At 37.9% G+C, this 18,302-nt stretch overlaps 1 long non-coding RNA gene across 1 annotated transcript; it reads right to left on the bottom strand.

Moving 5' to 3' along the window:
- Positions 1 to 1,891: 1,891 nt before the first annotated feature.
- LOC125324624 lies at positions 1,892 to 17,616 on the bottom strand. Its single transcript, XR_007203051.1, has 3 exons — positions 17,537 to 17,616; positions 2,260 to 2,265; positions 1,892 to 1,903 (listed from the first exon to the last, which is right to left on the bottom strand). It is a non-coding gene; the product is annotated as an uncharacterized LOC125324624 (long non-coding RNA).
- Between the last annotated feature and the right edge of the window lie 686 nt (positions 17,617 to 18,302).

An 18,302-nucleotide genomic window follows, 5' to 3' on the forward strand; every position in this document is an offset into this window, starting at 1 on the left:
TAGGGAAAGTGAACCTTTTGGACGCTACACTAATGTCTTGGATGGCTCCTCAAAATGAAAAGAGTGTCTTTGAACAGGGATGACAGTACACTGTCCTCAAAATATCAGTATAAAAATAAAAGCATTGCTCAAATGCACTACCTTTCAAATGACTGTCTGGCCTTTTTATTGGAATAAATAAGCTTAAATTACTGTGGATTACAGATTCACAACTGGAAGACTAGTTGTTCATGAGACATCTTAAAGAAAAATAAACCCTTCACCTCTGTGTAAAGCTCAGAGGCTTTATGAAGTGGCAAAAGAAGACCACAGAAAGGAATGTCAACAGGTTATGAGAGCAAGCAGGATTATCTTCTGGGATGTGCTCTTTAAACTGTGATAATATTTAGCTTTTCACTAGCAGGTGTGATATTTGACACCTCTTTTTACACAAACCTGGCCTTGAGTCACCTGCAGGCACATGGCACTGATAAATTTCAGCAGGCTCTACAGAACAACATTGTAAAGTATTGACAAAGGAGGTATATTATGCAGCTGATAAATTCAACTAATTTGGAATGGAAATGGCATTATTTGTCAATAGCTTTTTTTGCTGCCCCTCTCTGCTCTGCAAACTGACATCCCATTATCAAGGATTTAAAAGACTATGCCAAAGAAAAAGTATTGACCTTCAAGTTAATGCTATTAAAAATATAATTTGATTCAAATGAATGGAATTGAAAAGAATGTCTGCATAAAGTGCAATATTGTCCTAATTAACAGTGCATTAACATGCAGAAGCAGAAGGTCAGAAGCATTAATGTATTCACAGGAAAAGAATGACCAGAAGTCACAAATATTTAAAATATTAAATGAGTTTAAAACTCTGATGTTATGCAAAAGTACATTTTATGTACTCATCTGCTTTAGCAAACAGAAGCAAAATCCATTCACCCCCCCCTAAAACCATGATCTAGTTGAGGCTTTTTAACTTCTACTAGTAGCAATCATTCCTCCTTCCCCCTCCCCCCTTCATCAGATTTTGATAGCACGAAAAGCTCTGTACTGGGTATATGCAATATGAAGAATATTATTGGAAGAAGTTGGAAAAAGCATAACCTGTCTATTGTCTTTAATTCCGCTATTGCCGTAACAATTTAACTTGAAGTTAAAGCTGTATCTTAGTCAAAATCTGTCTTCTTTAATGGCTTTGTGACTTGACTATAAAAAGGAGCAAAGTATCTGTTAGCCTCATTTGATTGTCTGTTCCAGTGATTGATTGCTAAAGGTTTAAATTTAAAGCTAAATTTGGAATTTTAAATTTTCTGGCTTTGGGTTCTAGCCATTCATGCTTATTATATTTCATGCTTATTATACTATCAGTGTAGTATTGTAAGAATATTTAGGCACTTAAGCATATCGCTTTACCTTTATGGTGAACCAAAGCAAATCCAGACCTTTTAGATGGCCACTCTAGGGATTTTTGCCTGGTCATGAAACAATGAGGCTCTTAAGATACAAAAAATTTAGGAAAGTCATTCGTAAACTGCCTGTGTTGCTGAGCTGCATCTGAAACTTACTAACTTATTAAATTAATTATATTTATTAGAACTATGTAATGAAATAGTCACAAGCTTCCTTTCCATGCAATTTTCTAATCTTTGTATCACCTCAAGACCAAAAGCAGACCTATAGGTCTTGTCATTCATCTCTATGTCAGCTATTTCCTAGCTTATGTCCGGCCTCCAGTATAATAAAGAGCAGAGTTTACTGCCCAGATTTCTGAACAAGAGACACAGTAACAACAGAGGGTTTGAGTCTATAAAATTTGTTTTCTTTCCATTTTCTAACTCTGAAAACAAGCAAATAATAACAACTTCTTATAATGCATTTCTGAATAGCTCAAATCAGAACAGTCAAAAATCTCTCATGCTGCAGCTTGTACAAAATCCCCCTGAAAGCAAGCATGCCAGAATGGTACACAATATTCTATTAAATTTGTATCTAAGTCAAGTCACTTATTTTCACTTGCTTATTTTTTTGCACTAGCCTGATTTTTTTTATAGAAGTACACTGGGCAGTTATGTTATTTTTCCATGAAGACATTTAAAATCTATACAGACTCATTGGTGCAGAATACTTTTTTTTTTTCTTAGGATAGGTTGCATCAGCATTTTGCTGTATTCAAAATTTTTTCCTCATAGCTCCCAGCTTACAAAGTGAAGGAGGAACTGCCACCTGTTGGGTCACAAGATATAGGAAACCATTCATGGAAATCACTCCTTCCTGCAAGGACTCATCCATAGCTCTGGTTTAAATTTTGTCAATCAGCAAAGGTGATTAAGGGACTGGAGCATTTCTTCTATGACGAAAGGCTGAGACCTGTTCAGCCTCAGGAAGAGATGACTGAGAGGGGACTTCATCAATTTCTGTGAATATCTGAAGTGAAGGTGTCAGAGGATGGAGCCAGGCTCTTCTCAGTGGTGCCCAGCAATAGGACAAGAGAAAATCTGCAGAAACTGATGCACATCATGAAGAACGTCTTAACTCTGCAGGTGACCGTGCAGGTGATCGGAACAGATTACCCAGAGAGGTTGCGGAGTCTCCCTCACGGGAGATATTCAAGAACAGTCTGCATGAAATCCTGTGCCATGTGCTCTTGGATGACCCTGCTTGAGCAGGGAGGCTGGACCAGATGACCCACTGTGGTTCTTTCCAAACTTATTCATTCTGTGGTTCTGTGAATCTGGGCTTTCCGTGTGCCATCAAGCAAGACTGAACCAAGAATTTAATCTAGAGAAGCATTTAGTTCCATGCTTTGTCTTTTTTAAAACAAAATGGAAGCTAACAGCAGAATCAGGAATTCAAACTACTGCCAATTTTGTTCATATTCTGCTCTGGCAGCAGCTGCAATTCTATGCTTTTTCATTTTGAGCGTTTGTGACCAAGCTGCAATTGAATCCTAGATTGTTAGTAAAATGTCTATTCATAAATGCGCACCTTCAGTATTGTTAAATTGCCAATAGGTGCTTTAGATTTCTACTTGGAACTTTATGTGTATTATAGAAATAGTATGCTCATAGAGGATAAAAGCACTATTGGTGCATAAAGCTGTAACGATTCCAGAGAAATAAAAAACTGTCTGGGAGCCACAGCTCATAAAGGTGCTAAAAAGCAGAATCACTAAAAGTTACAGAAAAAACAGCAGAACTGTGATACCTATGGAGGTATTTTTCTATAGAATTGAGAATGTGGAGCAGAATCTTCTTTAGACTCTCTAAACCTACTATGCACAACCTTTTCACCATTCACTTCTGCATAAAATAAGGGTATATTATTTTACTCTGCAAACAATCTGTGATGAGCAGAGTCCTCAGTTAATACCTCTTGTCAGTGTGCAAAATGACAATCAGTCAAAGGTAAGTATCTATGGGGCAGAGAGGACGTGAGGGCAGGAGTCAGAATGTGCAACTAATTTATTATTCCAAGGATGTCACACAGTCTCATAATATTTAGCACTAAATCCAGTTTTGATAGTATGGGATTTTTTTAAAGGAAACTTTCCAGGGAATTAAAATGTCCCCTTGCTTTCTGCTAAGTAAAAAATACTGATTTAGTCAGATGTTCCTTATTTAAATATAATCTTCTTTCTCTTTCTCCACTCTCTCACCTATGTGAGAGACTGAAATGTTAATGGTTAATGACTCAAACAATCGGCCATTTGCAAAAGCAGTGGGTGCTTTGCTGACAACGTGCAAGCAAACAGCCCAGGTGCAGAGGGTGTGAGCACCAGAGGACGACCACCAGAAATCACCCTCTCTTTAGCAAGAAGCTGGGATTTGAGCCAGGTAAGGGAAGCAGTTGATAAGAAGAAAATTTCATAGTTGATATGTTTAATAAGTAGACCCTTGTACTTTTTTTGGTATTTCATTGTATATGTAATTATATGCAGGACTAATTAGCAATGGCCCAGTTGTGCCTCAAGGCAGACTTTCAAAAGATACCAGTACCCAAACTGGGGCCAAATTTTCAAAACAGCTGTGTTCTCACATAGATGCAGATAAATTGTGTCAACATCAACATCAAGTATCAGCATTCAAACACATTAAAATTAACAACGATAATTGAAACAGATATAAAAATATAAATAAAAATACATGTGCAGAGATGAACAAGAATTTTAATGTAGATATTTAGCACTGAATCTTATCCATCTTAGATCTTAGATTAATATGTGGTCAAAAAGTCAGTATATTTGCTAGGTAAAACTTGTATATGAAGAGGGAACATAGTATTTTTGCAACTGAATGTAGTAACTAGATTTGGAATCCTTGAAATAATCACATTTAGAGAATTTATTTCTCAGTAGAGGAAATTTTATAAAAACATTAGAAAGTGTATTGAAAGAAACTTCAGTATGGTGCATGAAAACATTTGGGAACAATTTGTAAAGTCCTAAAGCACTCTTTGTCTAAGTTGGGAAGCTAAGCTAAAAGAAAAATATTTATTTAAAGATTATACTAGTAAAACAGAAAGCCATCTGACTGAAAAATAAATATTTAATTTAATTATAACTTCACTTATCAGACTAGTCGTTATAGTTTTGACTACTACATTGGAATTTGCTTGTATGCTTTCTTACTAAACCAGTATCAGCATCAATGAGTTCAGTCTTGTTTATAAAATATAAGCAATTATTTTTTATAAATTTCAATCTTTGTATTCCAGTTAAGTCCTTGATCTTGAAAAGAATAACCAAGCTACATGTTACTCCTTTGCAGATGCAAGTGTAAGACATCTTAGAATATTATTTGACTTAAAAATCTATTGGTGGAGAAATGGTAGTTGATGATTGATTAACAAATTAACATTTCCCAAGTTAGACCAGGAAATCTATTAGAACTAATGATTAAAAGAAGCTGTATACTAATAGCTGACATAGTCATGAAGGCTCTTCCAAAATACTAAGAAAATTGCTTCAAATCTTTCTATACAATGATCTTAATCTTGACTGAATTAAGGCATTTTATAACAGAAATCTGTTTTAGTCATGGGGCATCACTTGCTTTACTCAGGCTTGTCATCGTCTCCAGCATTACCACAAATTGTATAATGCAGAATCCCAGAGAGGGAACTATCCTAGCATTGTCCAATACAGACACTGTGATACCTGTTTGGGTTTGTACTACTAGAGTACAGTGCAGAATGGTGACATTGTTGTAATATTGGCAGAGTGAGAGAAAAATATTTACTATCCAGTCTCATCAGTAATGTAACAGAGGGATGAGACAACTGATATCTCAGTGTGTTTTAGCTATCATTCAAAATGATCAAAGGTAAGTAAGAACTAGGGTACCATGATATCACCAATTAGTCTGCAAAATCCAGTGCAGAACTTAGAAACTGAGTGGTGGTGAAAGGAAGGTACAAGTTTCCTGTGGATAGACCTTAAAATCATGCTTTTGTCTAGCTTCTATACACTGGAATTTATACATTGAAATGAGACTCAAAATAAGTGAATTTACAAGTGGATGTACTTTCCACTGTTATTCACTTCTTTTAGGCATCTTAGGTGTGAATCCATTTGTCTAACTTTAGATTTCTACATCACAGATGTCTTATCAGACTAGGCTCCATGGAGAAGAAAAAACCAAATACTTTTTCGGGGCACCTCATCTGTTCTAGACTTTAGGATAAGATTAATTATACACAAAGTGCTTATTTTTCTCCATTACATTTTCTCAATTACAAAAGGGAGCGAGTTCAGATGTATACACCTTCATTGTAGACATATGCATTTGGTAGGATGAATTCCACCTTTTCTGTGTTTTATAAAGAAGGAGAAAACAGCAGGAAAATCCTCTTCTTGTTTCACTGATGAGCATGCATGAGGCACTGTGTCATTAAGGAATTGGTCCTCTAGTAAAAGCAAAACATAGCATTAGCTTTCCATGTAAATGAAGCTTCAGTAAAAAGGATGGGTTACTGAACTTGCATTAATACACTGAACAGTGACAATGAGCAAATGCCACACTGTAGAGCAAGGACCTTGCTTTGACTGAATTACAGAAAAGGTGTTACATGTGAAGACTTTTTTGAAAGTGGGCTCCTCTAGCCATGTTTTTTTTCTATAGAGTTGCACAAGAAAATTTTTCGTCCACACAGCCATTTGGTACAGGTGGGAAGAATATAATTTTTCTTTATTGGCATGGAATCCCAGGTCATTTTCAGTATTATTTAGCCTCTGAGAGTTTCTCTGCTCAAAATATAAAAACATTACAGTCTTCTGATTTATTTTTCATTACTGATACCATTACTGACAATATGAAGCATAAGGATTATGTCAGATCAAATTTCTGCATATTTTGTGTTCTGGATCATATTGTTCAAAAACCTATTCAGCCTGTTCCAGGATTGGCCAAGGTCAGAAAATAAGCAGTCTGGGTTCCTTATGTGCTCCTGTTCTGGCGATGGTTTCACATTTGAGAGAATGTAGTGGCTCTTGGTGCATGCCAGAGAGTAGCTCAGAGCCATTTGCAAACTGCTCTCAAGGCTGTATCTTCAGAACAGAATTGACATCTGTTTTATTTCCAAAATCCAATTGTAATCCTTACATGGGTTCAAAAATGACAGATGAATCATCGAAATAGAAATCATCCAAGGTAATTTTCAGCCTGGAGAAGAAAAGGCTCTGGAAAGACCTTATAGCACCTTCCAGTACCTAAAGAGGAATACTGGAAGGCTGGAGAGGGACTTCTTACAACATGATGCAACGATACTATAACAGGTAATTTTCCTCTTCAAACTGAGTATTGGTTTATATTAGATATTAGGAGGAAATTCTTTATTATGATGCTGGTGGAACATTGGAGCAGGGAAGCTGTGCATGCCCCATCCCTGGAAATGTTCAAGGACAGGATAGGGCTCTGAGCCTGGTCTAGTGGTAGGTGTCCCTACCCATTAGGTGGGGACTGGATCTCTGGGGTCCCTTCCAACTCAAACCATTCTGTGATTTTATGATTAGCCTAAAAAAGTACCCATTCTGGGTTTTGAAAGTTCCTCAAGTTTCTGGAAGAGTATTCTGGGGAAGTAGCAGCATATGACTGCTCTATCCTTGCAGGCTATAGGACTATGGTATGGTTTGTGTCAAAAATTAGGTAAAGTGGAGGAGGAGTCCTAGATGCCCAGACCCCAGGTTGTCTCAGAGAGCTTCACACATTGACAGTCTCACATGTTTTTACTGATCACCTCCACTGGGGCTACACAACAGAAGATTAGGGTTGCTTGTACTGATCCTGTGCCATGCAAAAGAAGTATCTCAGGGACACGCATAAAAAGAGAATTCTCAGCGAGCTGTTCTAGGTCTGCCGTATCCATATCAGAGGCATGGCAACAGAACAGCAGAATTAGGCTTGCTGTTTTTAAAATTACTATAAATAAAAGCTAAATACTGTCAATTTCTTTTGTAAACTAGTAACTGTGGACCTGAATGACAAAAACTCAGCCAGACTTTAAACCCCTATGTTCCTATCAATTTCAAGTCATGCTGCTAAGTCACACTATTTGATTAAGTGTTCTGAGTTAATTAAAAGTGATGGGAAAGAGATATTTTTTTTTGTCCAATAGTGTCAGCCTCTCTTTCAGCCAACCAAATTATAAATGGTTGAGCATGTTATTCAACCTCCTACAAGCTGTCACTCAACTTGAAGAAATGCCATTTTTTCCCAACAATAACTTGTGATTCTTGGACATATGGTGTCTCCTTCTATAACTGCATTTGATCTTGATAAAGGCCAAACCATTAAAGATTTTTTTTTTTTTCAGGAAAAAAATAGCCCAAAAGAAAGGTAATGTTTGTTTGAATGATACACCAGTATCATCAGGGTATCAAAGACTTAAATATTTGAGACAAAATCGTGTCAGGTAGAGATGAAGATTTTCAGCTTACTCTTCTGATTTTAAAAAGCGTGGTTTTTTTCTTTTCCTAGAGTACGTTGAAATTCATTGGCTCTGAAGATGTGTTTGTATCAGGACTGGATGGGTTTTTTCCTTGTAAATGGGTCTAGAACAGAGTGTTGCCTTTGCCTTGAAAACAAAGTCTACAGTTGATATGTTTTCCTGATGATGTGACCTGAATCACACAGACATATAAGATTTCATTTCCAACTACAAATAGTCTTCACAATCTCTATGTAAAATGCCTTGTGTAGATGATTTCAAAATGAGTGTATCTGGTCTGGCTGAGATGGAGCTAATTTTCCCCATAGCAGCCTTCACAGTGCTGTGCTTCGTATTAGTAGGTAGAAAGGTGTTGACAACACACCAGTGTTTTAGCTACTGATGGGCAGTGCTGGCACAGCATCAGCAATATCTCTCCAACATTCTTCCCCCACTCCCTGAACAGTAGATTGGGGGTGGGCAAGATCTGGGAAGGGGACGCAGCTCGGATCACTTGCCTCAACTGACTGAAGGAATTTTCATACCATATGCTGTCTGCTCAAATAAAAAAGTTAAGTAAAGGGAGCTGGAAGTGGAGAGCTTTCGTTATTTGCAACATTTGCCTTCTCAAGCAGCTGTTTCACATACAGAAGTGCAGCTTCCCAGGAATTGGCCAGACATCATTTGCTGATGGGAAAGTAGAGAAGAAATTCTTCTCTTTTTTTCTTCCTTTCTTATGCCCACAACTTTTCACTTTTAGTTTAGTAAACTGATTTAGCATGACCTATACATTGTTTCCTGTCTTATTTTCTCTCCTCTCTCCAGCTGAGAAGGAGTGATGGAGTGTCTTGTTGAGCACCTGGTGCCCAGCTAAGGTCAACCCATGACAATGAGTCACAGAGCAGGGTTTTTAAAACAAAAGCATGTACTGCTAGCAAGTCTTGGTGATACTATAAACACAAATACTGTGGGTTTTCTTGTTTTGACTTAGCATACTAGTTCTCATTCATGTCTTTAATTTTTTTTGGTGCAGGACACATTTGAATCATTAGGCAGCACTAGTGTGACAGAAGAGTTCATGGCTTTTGAAAGATTTGTTAGTCATTTAAAAATTATACCCCCATGTGTGATTCTTCTGGATGACTGATGTCACAACATTTCTGCTTGTAGTCTTAAAAAAAAGCACCCAAAGACAATGTTCTGCCTGTCCTTAATTAATCTTTAAATCCTTCAATGGGGTTGACCTAACTTACAAAGTCGCTTGCTTGCTGTGTGGCTGTAATATCCCATGGCTATAACAATACAATTATTAATCTTAAAAGTGAAGTTTATGTACAGAAAACCAGCAACTCGTCCGTGATTTTAGAACTCGCTTCCATGACAGATCATAACTACCTCAAGCTTCACCATTACTGTTATATGTTAAACCTACTTTTTATCCTAACTTTATAGTAACAATGTCATAAAATCACTTCTCTGAAGTGGGAAAAGCTTCAGAGATTTTTCTCTATGTGTTTAATATGCAAAGTATGACTTTATGATATGAAATGAATTGAATTTTGGCTCAAGAAGTTTGTATTTTGGACAGCAGAAAATGTCTTATTAATTAAACTGAATGCAGAAAAATGTATTGATGGAAAAGCAGGGTAGGTCTGGGGTAGAAGAAATGCTGTAGTGTCCCTCAATCTTTTGAGAAGGCTAAGGAGGAGACCTGGACAACCCACACATTGTTTTTCTCATTCTACCTGGCATCTTTATTGAAGTCAAGTTGTTTCATAAGAACAGAGCAGAGGCTGCTGTATGTCTTCCTGAAGCCAAAGAACAGATCCTAAAAAAGGAAATTCTTTCCCTGAAATGAGGTCAGGAATGTTATGAAAACACATCATTTTTTATTGGCACAAAAATCTTGTTTCAGGGTGAGAGGTTGCAGAAGATGTCTTGGTCTTGTGTCTTAGAGATTCAGCCTTAGGAAGATAGATGGGAAGTCTCAGGTGGAAGGCTGAGTGAGACCAACTGGCAAAGACAGCTGGGTGTGAGCCAGCAGTGGCTGCTGTGATGCCAGGATAGAAGCATAGGGAGCTTGCCAAAGAGGGAGGTGCAGCTTCTCAAAGACAACCTTCCCCAGCTTGGCATCTGTGGCCTTCCCTTTTCAGAAGAGAAAAATTAATTTATGATGGGTTGGAGTTTTGTGTGACTCATTCTTTTAGATCCATCAGGGGAATTCTTCGGAAAGGGTCAGGGACCCAGCTGATGCTCTTTTAGTCAGATGGGGAATAGTTCCTGAGAAGGATAGTGGATGTTACTTGGCTGCATCTCAAAACCTCTGGGAAAAGCAGATTCAGCCAGTAGAAAAAGAAAGGACTGAGGATTTAAGGGAGCAGTGCCTCTATTGTCATGTAATGCTGAATTGCCAGAATAAAACTCGATTTTCATCATATTTTACAATGCACTGATTGTATGGAATCTATCAGTGCAACAATAAGTTATGCCTTCATCCTGATTATAGCACATTTTGTATAAGTGACTAAATGAGAGGCTAAAATTGCTGTGGCATAGGGATTTATATTACAATAGATATTTTTGCATAATGCTATGGTGACGCTTCAGCTTTCCCTGACATCCACATCTTTAGAATCTCCTGTCAAAGGATTCTGAATAAATACTTCCACTAGAGGAGGACAGCATTGACAAGATGGGAGTAAAAGAGATGCAAAAATAGACAAGCCTATAGGTCCTAGGAGCTATATTAGGTAAAAATATGTAAAAGAAAAATGGGAGAACCATCTTAATGCCATTATAATTTGGAATTTTTGTGTACAAGAGATAAAACAAAGGAGAAAGGAGAAAGATTAGAAGTCAGAATTTTCAATGTAGGAGTACTCACAGACACACCTCTCTTCAGGAATGCATTTCCTTTGATTGTTACTGTTTGTTTTCAAACCAGCAAGACACCTGAACACTTAAAATTTGTGGGTTTAAACACAATCCTTCTCCAAACTCTTTCCAGTAGAAAATACTTTTTTCTGCTCTTCTCCGGAAGACCTGTCTAAGATATGAAAATTTTTAAACATTTATCACACTTCCTGAAATATATCTAAAATCCCCACTATTGAGTAATTAGAGCAGTAGTGAACATTTAGATGCAATTAAGAAGATGAGAACTTTGTCATGATAATTAGTCCAGCATTTTGCAATACAGGGGGAAGGGAAGGGAAGGGAAGGGAAGGGAAGGGAAGGGAAGGGAAGGGAAGGGAAGGGAAGGGAAGGGAAGGGAAGGGAAGGGAAGGGAAGGGAAGGGAAGGGAAGGGAAGGGAAGGGAAGGGAAGGGAAGGGAAGGGAAGGGAAGGGAAGGGAAGGGAAGGGAAGGGAAGGGAAGGGAAGGGAAGGGAAGGGAAGGGAAGGGAATCTTGTCCTGGAAGAGGTCCTGTGATGTCCTGTCTTTAGGGAGCTTGTAATCAACTGGCAGCTGTAGTGTTGTTTGCAATAGCCACCCCTCCATCTGGAGCTTTGGCAGTTTTAAAATAATTAAATATAAATTGACCTAGAAAGTAAGAAACAGAGAAGTTTTCAGACTGGTGATTAGGGGACTCACCTGAGAGAAAGGATGCCTGGATTTTGGACACTACTGGATGCAGGTTTACCAAAATGGGTGCATTAAATTGCAGGGAAATAAGCAGCGCGGTATCTGCTCTCCTCAGGAAAGAGGAAATACAAGCTGATGGTGTGCTAGAGGATGTTAGCCACATATGCAAGCAACAGAAAGTAGACCTTGTTTTCAGCTTCTGGAGATGAACAGAGACATTTCTCAGATCTCTGACTTTGACTTTGTACTGAAATGAGAAGTGTGTGCAGTGAATCCAAGCTCCATCTACATAGGGAGCAGTGGTCACTTGAGCATAGCTGATCAACTACTTCAAAGCTTTACAGCATGTCTTTCCTCCTGAAAGTTGGCTATTGACAATAGTAATAGCTGGCAGGATCTAACTGTTCAGAATCACTGGCACGTCACCAAGAAACAGAAAGACTGCTTAGAGTGGATTTGGATGTATTGTAAACGAAGCAGAATATATAATGCCTTAAAGTCAAGGACAACTGTTCTTTCTGCAGAGGAGCTAGATGAGGCAAGAAGGACTTATACAATCACTTGAAATTATAAACATTCACAGCTAATAAGAAAAGAAGCCCAGAAGCAATGAAATTTGAGATTAGCCAGGCAGCAATTATCCCAGTAATAATACGGTATGTGTTTCTTCTTTACTGCTCTTGTGTGGATTACAAACGGTTTCTAAAGCAGAGCTGGATAAGCCTGGGAATATTGTACTTATACTCAGTTTAGGAGCCAGCAGGAAAATCTACAGGGACTTCAAATCTCACTGAGGTCCTTGCTCAGCCTTATAGACAGGAAAAAATAGCAACAAAACATTAAAAGCTTAACAAGGAAGAAATAAAACCTGAGAAAAAAAAACTTCCTGGATTTTCCCTGTTGAGCTTGCTTATTAAGTGGACCAGATCCTTCATTTCTGTGTCCCCACTCTAATGACCTAACAGCCTGCTTCTTCTGCATTGTCTTTTACTGTATTTATATAATTACTTAAAGAAAAAAAAACCAGAAAACTGACTTCGTCTCCTTCAACAGAATATTCACCAGAATAATCTGTTACTGTCTTCCCTTTAGCTTTTCCTTTGCTTTATCATCAAAGTGCTATAATGTGCTACACTACGATCTAGGTACCATGTCAATTTATTTTTGTCCTGTCTTTACTGATGAAGAAATATTTCCCATCTCATTTAGTTTTCCTATTGCCAAAAACCAATTTATCTTCCCTCCAGTCTGGAAAACAGAAATAATTGTATTGATCAACCTTGGAAAATCTGAAATGACATGTTTTACATGTCACGTGAAAAGGGGAGATTTCTTCGACCCTTAGTATTCAATCTGTCTGTCAGTGTCCCAAGTAAGGCATGACCCTTGTGCCCAACCAGTCTGTCAGTGTCCCACTACGGGGAGCCTTCACTGAATAGTCCTGCTGGATTGGAGGGTAGTTGGACTGACTTAATTAGGGATACAAAGAAACAGCATAAGAGCCCTCAGCAGGTCTTCCCACTTTATGACTCAGTGGGTCTTCTACTTTATTTGAGTTACCTGCTGCTGGCAACTGCCAGCACCCACAAAGGACTTGCACCAACAGTCTACAGAGTAACATCCTTTATTAATATAAAGATGTGAAAGATTAAGGTTCAAGAATTGTTGGTGATGGTATCTGACTGCAAAACCACATTCAAACAATACACGGACAAGCTCTGATCCCCAGCAAAAGTATTTAGTGTTCACAGAGTGTGATTCTTACCCAATAGGTGTCTTTATGGGGGAGAAGACAGGTTCAGCCTGTTGACTGATCCCAGTAGTCAGACAATGGAGTTTTCCCTAACTTTCTCCCGTTTTCAACTTACTTTTATATTAATTCTTTAACTGGAGCTTGAGTGACTCTAGTCATACATACCTTTGTTGCTGATTGATGTAAAATTCACTTTGCTCTTAAAAATATAGTCAATAAAATATAGAGCACTTCCTCAGTGAGGGTTGGTTGTACCTTGGAGGTGGGTAACTTTGGGATGGAGATGTGCATTAATATTACAATTATGCTGTAAATGAGCCAAGTTTATCTGAGGAGAGTTATTTTATTGCATAGGTTGGTTCAGCAGCAAGACATCTTCTCTCTATCTCTCCTTGTTGACAGTTATTGTGCAGTTTATTGGCTGCAAAGTACCATCGAGTTCCCTTCCCTGCACGGATTTCAACAGAGCCTGGCCGTGGTGCTTCTACTCTGCTCCACCCTCCATTCCATCCCCCTTAGCAGGTGCTTGCAGCTACAGATTGTGTGTCTGGGGAATCATCATGGAATAGGTTCCAAGCATGCCAACCACATTCCATCCAGGGAGTAGTATCTGTATTTTACCCTATAAATTCCATATTGTTATAATTTCTGTTAGGATGTGAACATAACTTCTCAGTTTCCTCAATGTCTATAAAGGTAAAAATATTTGGTTTGGAGAATTCTAATCCCAGTATCAACCAATCTAAAAGTTTTAATCTAAAAGTCATCATATAGCACTGAAAAATGGAACTTTTTTTTTTTTTCCTGATGAAAATTGTGAATCTAAGCAATATTTCATTTTCTTTTTGGCCTGTAAGCTTTGGAGTATAAAGGCTGTGGAATTTTGAATGGGTGTGCATTTGGCTGCAAATATTTTGACAATTTTCTGGTATTATACTTGGTAGAAATCACAGCATCTGAATTTGTAATCAATGAAAAGTGCTGAAAACACAACAAAATGAGCAAAAGTCAACAGATGCCGAATACAGATGGAAAGGAATTGGCACACTGCCTAACACCTCATACCTATTATTGAGTAGCTATTTTGTCTTTATTTCCTTGTTTTCCTCTTAACAAGATCGCTCTACCAGCCTTGTAAATCACATATAACCAGAGGTTACATGGCATTAAGGTCCCTCAGAGTTTAGTGCTCAGCTACTTCCCTGGGGCTCAAGGAGGGAGCACTGCCCACCTAAGGGCTGTGCCAGGAGTCCCCTGTGCTGCCATGGGACACCCTGCAAGGGTTGAGGTGCTGCCACAGCCCCTGTGTTGGTTTGTCTGTTGCTGCATTTCACTGCCTAACATATCAGCATAGCCTGATGCAACTTTCAATGTTGCACTGATTCACCAAGGAGTGGTAAATGAGGACTCCAAGGCTTGGATATGAGCTGTTGTAATGAACGAGATTATCGCTATTAGAGCCAAAATGGACAGATATGTCCCTCTTCTCTTACTTAAATATATGTGATTAATACTTTTCAGCCTCTTAGAGAGCTTATTCTTTGCCACTCGGACACAAAATAAAAGTTGGTTGATTTGTCAGTATTTATTAAATCCCCAAAGAAGTAACTGTCCAGAAAGTTTAACAGCAATAAGGGGCTGAGTGTGGGCTTTGAGTTTCCTCCAAGGAGTAATAATCTGCTCTCCCTTGTGAAGCCTTTCTTAGGAACCTTATAGAACCAGGACAGTCAGCTTGCCTTAAATACTGGAACCTACCTGAATGAGACCTACCTCCAGTCTCTAATAATCATTATCAGGAATGTGGTTGTTTTGCTTCAAAATATTAACAATAAATATATTCATAATATAAAAAAAAAAAATCTTTTGTGTCTCTTAATTCCATCATTAAAGAACTTTAACTTTCACATATTGAAAGTTAAAACTGTGTGAGAAAAAAATCTCACAACGGTATTTAACCTAAAAACAAAAATAAAATTGAGAAGGACCCTGAAGGATATTCAGAAGAACAATACCCCTGACACTCAGACAAGCATTTGGGACACAGCTTTCTATATTTTGCAGTGAGATTACTCCAATCTTGGCTGTTTACTTTTCCTTTCATGTTTTGTGAATTATTAAATGTAGAATGATTTCAGGAGTTCTTTGACTGCTTCTACTTTCTTTTCCACCCTGATAGGCTCATAAGTTCCAATATTTGTTTTTCTGTTTCGAAAAGTAGTGCTTCTAGAGGGAAAAAAAGAAATGAGGTTCATAAAGTTAGCTCTGAAATCTCATTGCCAGTGTCAGTTATAATAAAAATGTCTCCATTACTCCCCAAAACCAGAACAGGGAAGAGGCTCTTAAGCAATAGAATTATATTAACAGCAGAAGCTGCTGAAAGCAGCAACTAATTAGCTTAGGGGTATTGCTGTAATGTATTACAGTGCTCTCCCATAATTTAGACATCTTTGGGTCTTTAAAGATACAAGGACATTTGCTATTTTGTTTCTTGTCAATTTGAAGTCAATGGAATGACCACTGACTTACTGAAAACAGCATTTTGCCAATGCTGATGCTTTTGAAAATTTCATCTTTAAAGCTGTGTGGAAGTAATTGGGTAAGCATGCTGGCATGGACTGGGGAAGGAAACCAAATTGCTTTTTAACACCATCTAATGCATCTAATGGGCTGTAATGGACAAGACTTAATTAGAATCTCTAAGGAATTGCTGACCAGAACAAAAGGGACCACTTTACTTTTAAGAAAACAGGTATTAATAGAAAAATAAATGCCAAAAAACCCAACAAAACAAAAATAATGTCAATAACTCTTCAGCATGGACCTCTGGGTACTTAAGAGACTCTAAACTTCTACAAGAAAAGTGTTGCACAGTGTCACCTTTCTGCCAACAACCAGTACAGAATAGGGATGAAACGCATGATTTATAAGATGTAAGGACATCACTCTCTATATTTTCAGGTAGTAAAGCTGTTATGATAAGCAAGTGCAACACCAGAATGCCTAGAAGTATGGTCAGGATGCATACTTTTGCTTTGTAGTTGGAACGTATCCTTGAAAGATTTCATAAAGTCTGAATATTCATTTCTGTTGGGAGAAGCTAAGGACCTTCTGGTAGAGCAAATTTAAATATTTTATTTAAGCTGTTTTGATTTCCTCTAAAATCGATGCCAGCTTGAGATGATGATACACAAGATGATACACAAAATCAAAAATTCCTTTCTGAGAATGTTTTACTATGCCATTTGCCAAATCAAGCACTTCCAGTTCTCATGAGCCTTAGAATAAAATATTCTGGGGTTTAAGCAAAAAGCATATGTCCTATTATGGATATGCCACTTTCTGTAAAATTGTATTTCAGCTGGTTTCTGAATAGGGCTAGCCTATTTCAACAATTTGGCTTGACAATAAAAACCCCCTTCATCTTATATTTTACCGTCCCTAATTTATACCATATAAATATGGTTTCTCTTGTTTAGAAGTAGTCCTATTGAACTAAATTAGCAAATAAAACAGAGCAACAAGAAACACATTAACTGTTTTTCCCCTGGACTTCTCACTGCACTTTCAGCCACTCAGCCTTACTCATTCTTGGCAATTCTGCAGTCACCCAGTTTTAAGTCAAAGATACCCAACATGCAGACCTTTCCACCTCATGTCTTGCTCCATCATATCCCCAGTTCACATTTCTTCTTTTCATTTACTGAGGATCTTACACCTTTCCCATTGTAAATAAATTCCCAACTGAATGAAAAAAGTGTTCAAATATCAGTGGCAAAAAAGAGAGCCCAAAGAAAATGGAGTCAATCCAACAGGAATGTGATATATATAATCTCTAACTTTCTGTATTTTGTGAAGTTAAAAGGCTTCTCATTGTAATACAATAACACACAATATCTTTGATGGTTTTGTACCTTCAGCGTGGCTATTTACAATAGAATCATTTTTGACTGGGATCTACAAAGCCTGAATGTCATAGGTACCTACACAATCCTGACACAGTCTGTTGCTGTACATGTCTTTGTACCTTATTCCAGGAGATACACAGATGAATTATCATGGAATCACAGGATGGTTTGGGTTGAAATGGACATTAAAGATCATCTAGTACCGACCCCATGCCATAGACAGGACTACCTTCAATTAGACCAGGTTGCTCACAGACCCATCCAACCTGGACTTGGACACTGTCAGGGTTGGGACATCGACAGCTTGTCTGGGAACCTGTTCCAGTCGTCACAGTAATAATAATAATAACAACAAAAACAACAATCACAACGATCAACCTAATATCCAATCTAAATCTCCCCTATTTCAGTTTAAAGCCATTACCCCTTGTCTTATCACTATATGTCCTTGTAAAAAGACCCTCCAACTCTCTTTTCCCCTCTGGATACTGGAAGGTGTGATAAGGTCTCCCTGGAACCTTCTCTTCTCCAAGCTGAGCAACCCCAATTCTTTCAATTTATCTTCACAGGAGAGGTGCTCCAGCCATCTGATCATTTTTGTGGCCCTCCTATGGACCCACTCCCACAGGTTCATGTCCTTCGTATGCTGGGGGCAAGTATTCCAGTCTGGGTGTGGAATTCTCTTTGAGCAGGTTTGAAGTGGGATTTTCATGCACAGAATGGCCTTAGAGAGTCCTGCCCTGGCCACTTTGGTAAAGCAGTAATAATAGTAATAATAATAATAATAATAATAGTAATTCACACTTTCCCTTGAATTAAAAACTTTCACATTTTCACTAATACCATACTTTTCTTCCATTGGTAAATAGAGCCAGTGTCACTGAAGCGCTCTATATGTTCTCACCTACTTTACAGAGAGACCAAATAAAAGCAAACTCAAAGGAAAAGGCCACTTTTCAAAATTTTATTGAAGTTTATTTGCTGGAACCTCCAAGAAAATAGAGCTTTTCAATATAAATATTTATGCCACAAACTGAGTCAGATCCTTTTCTTTTTATTATTCTGTCTCTTCTCTACATTTTTTTCTTTTTAAATGATTAGTGGCTTGCAGTGGTTCACACCACTATTTGGGTTGATGGTAGTA

Source organism: Corvus hawaiiensis, chromosome 4 (genome assembly GCF_020740725.1).
Source record: "Corvus hawaiiensis isolate bCorHaw1 chromosome 4, bCorHaw1.pri.cur, whole genome shotgun sequence".
Lineage (NCBI taxonomy): Eukaryota > Metazoa > Chordata > Aves > Passeriformes > Corvidae > Corvus > Corvus hawaiiensis.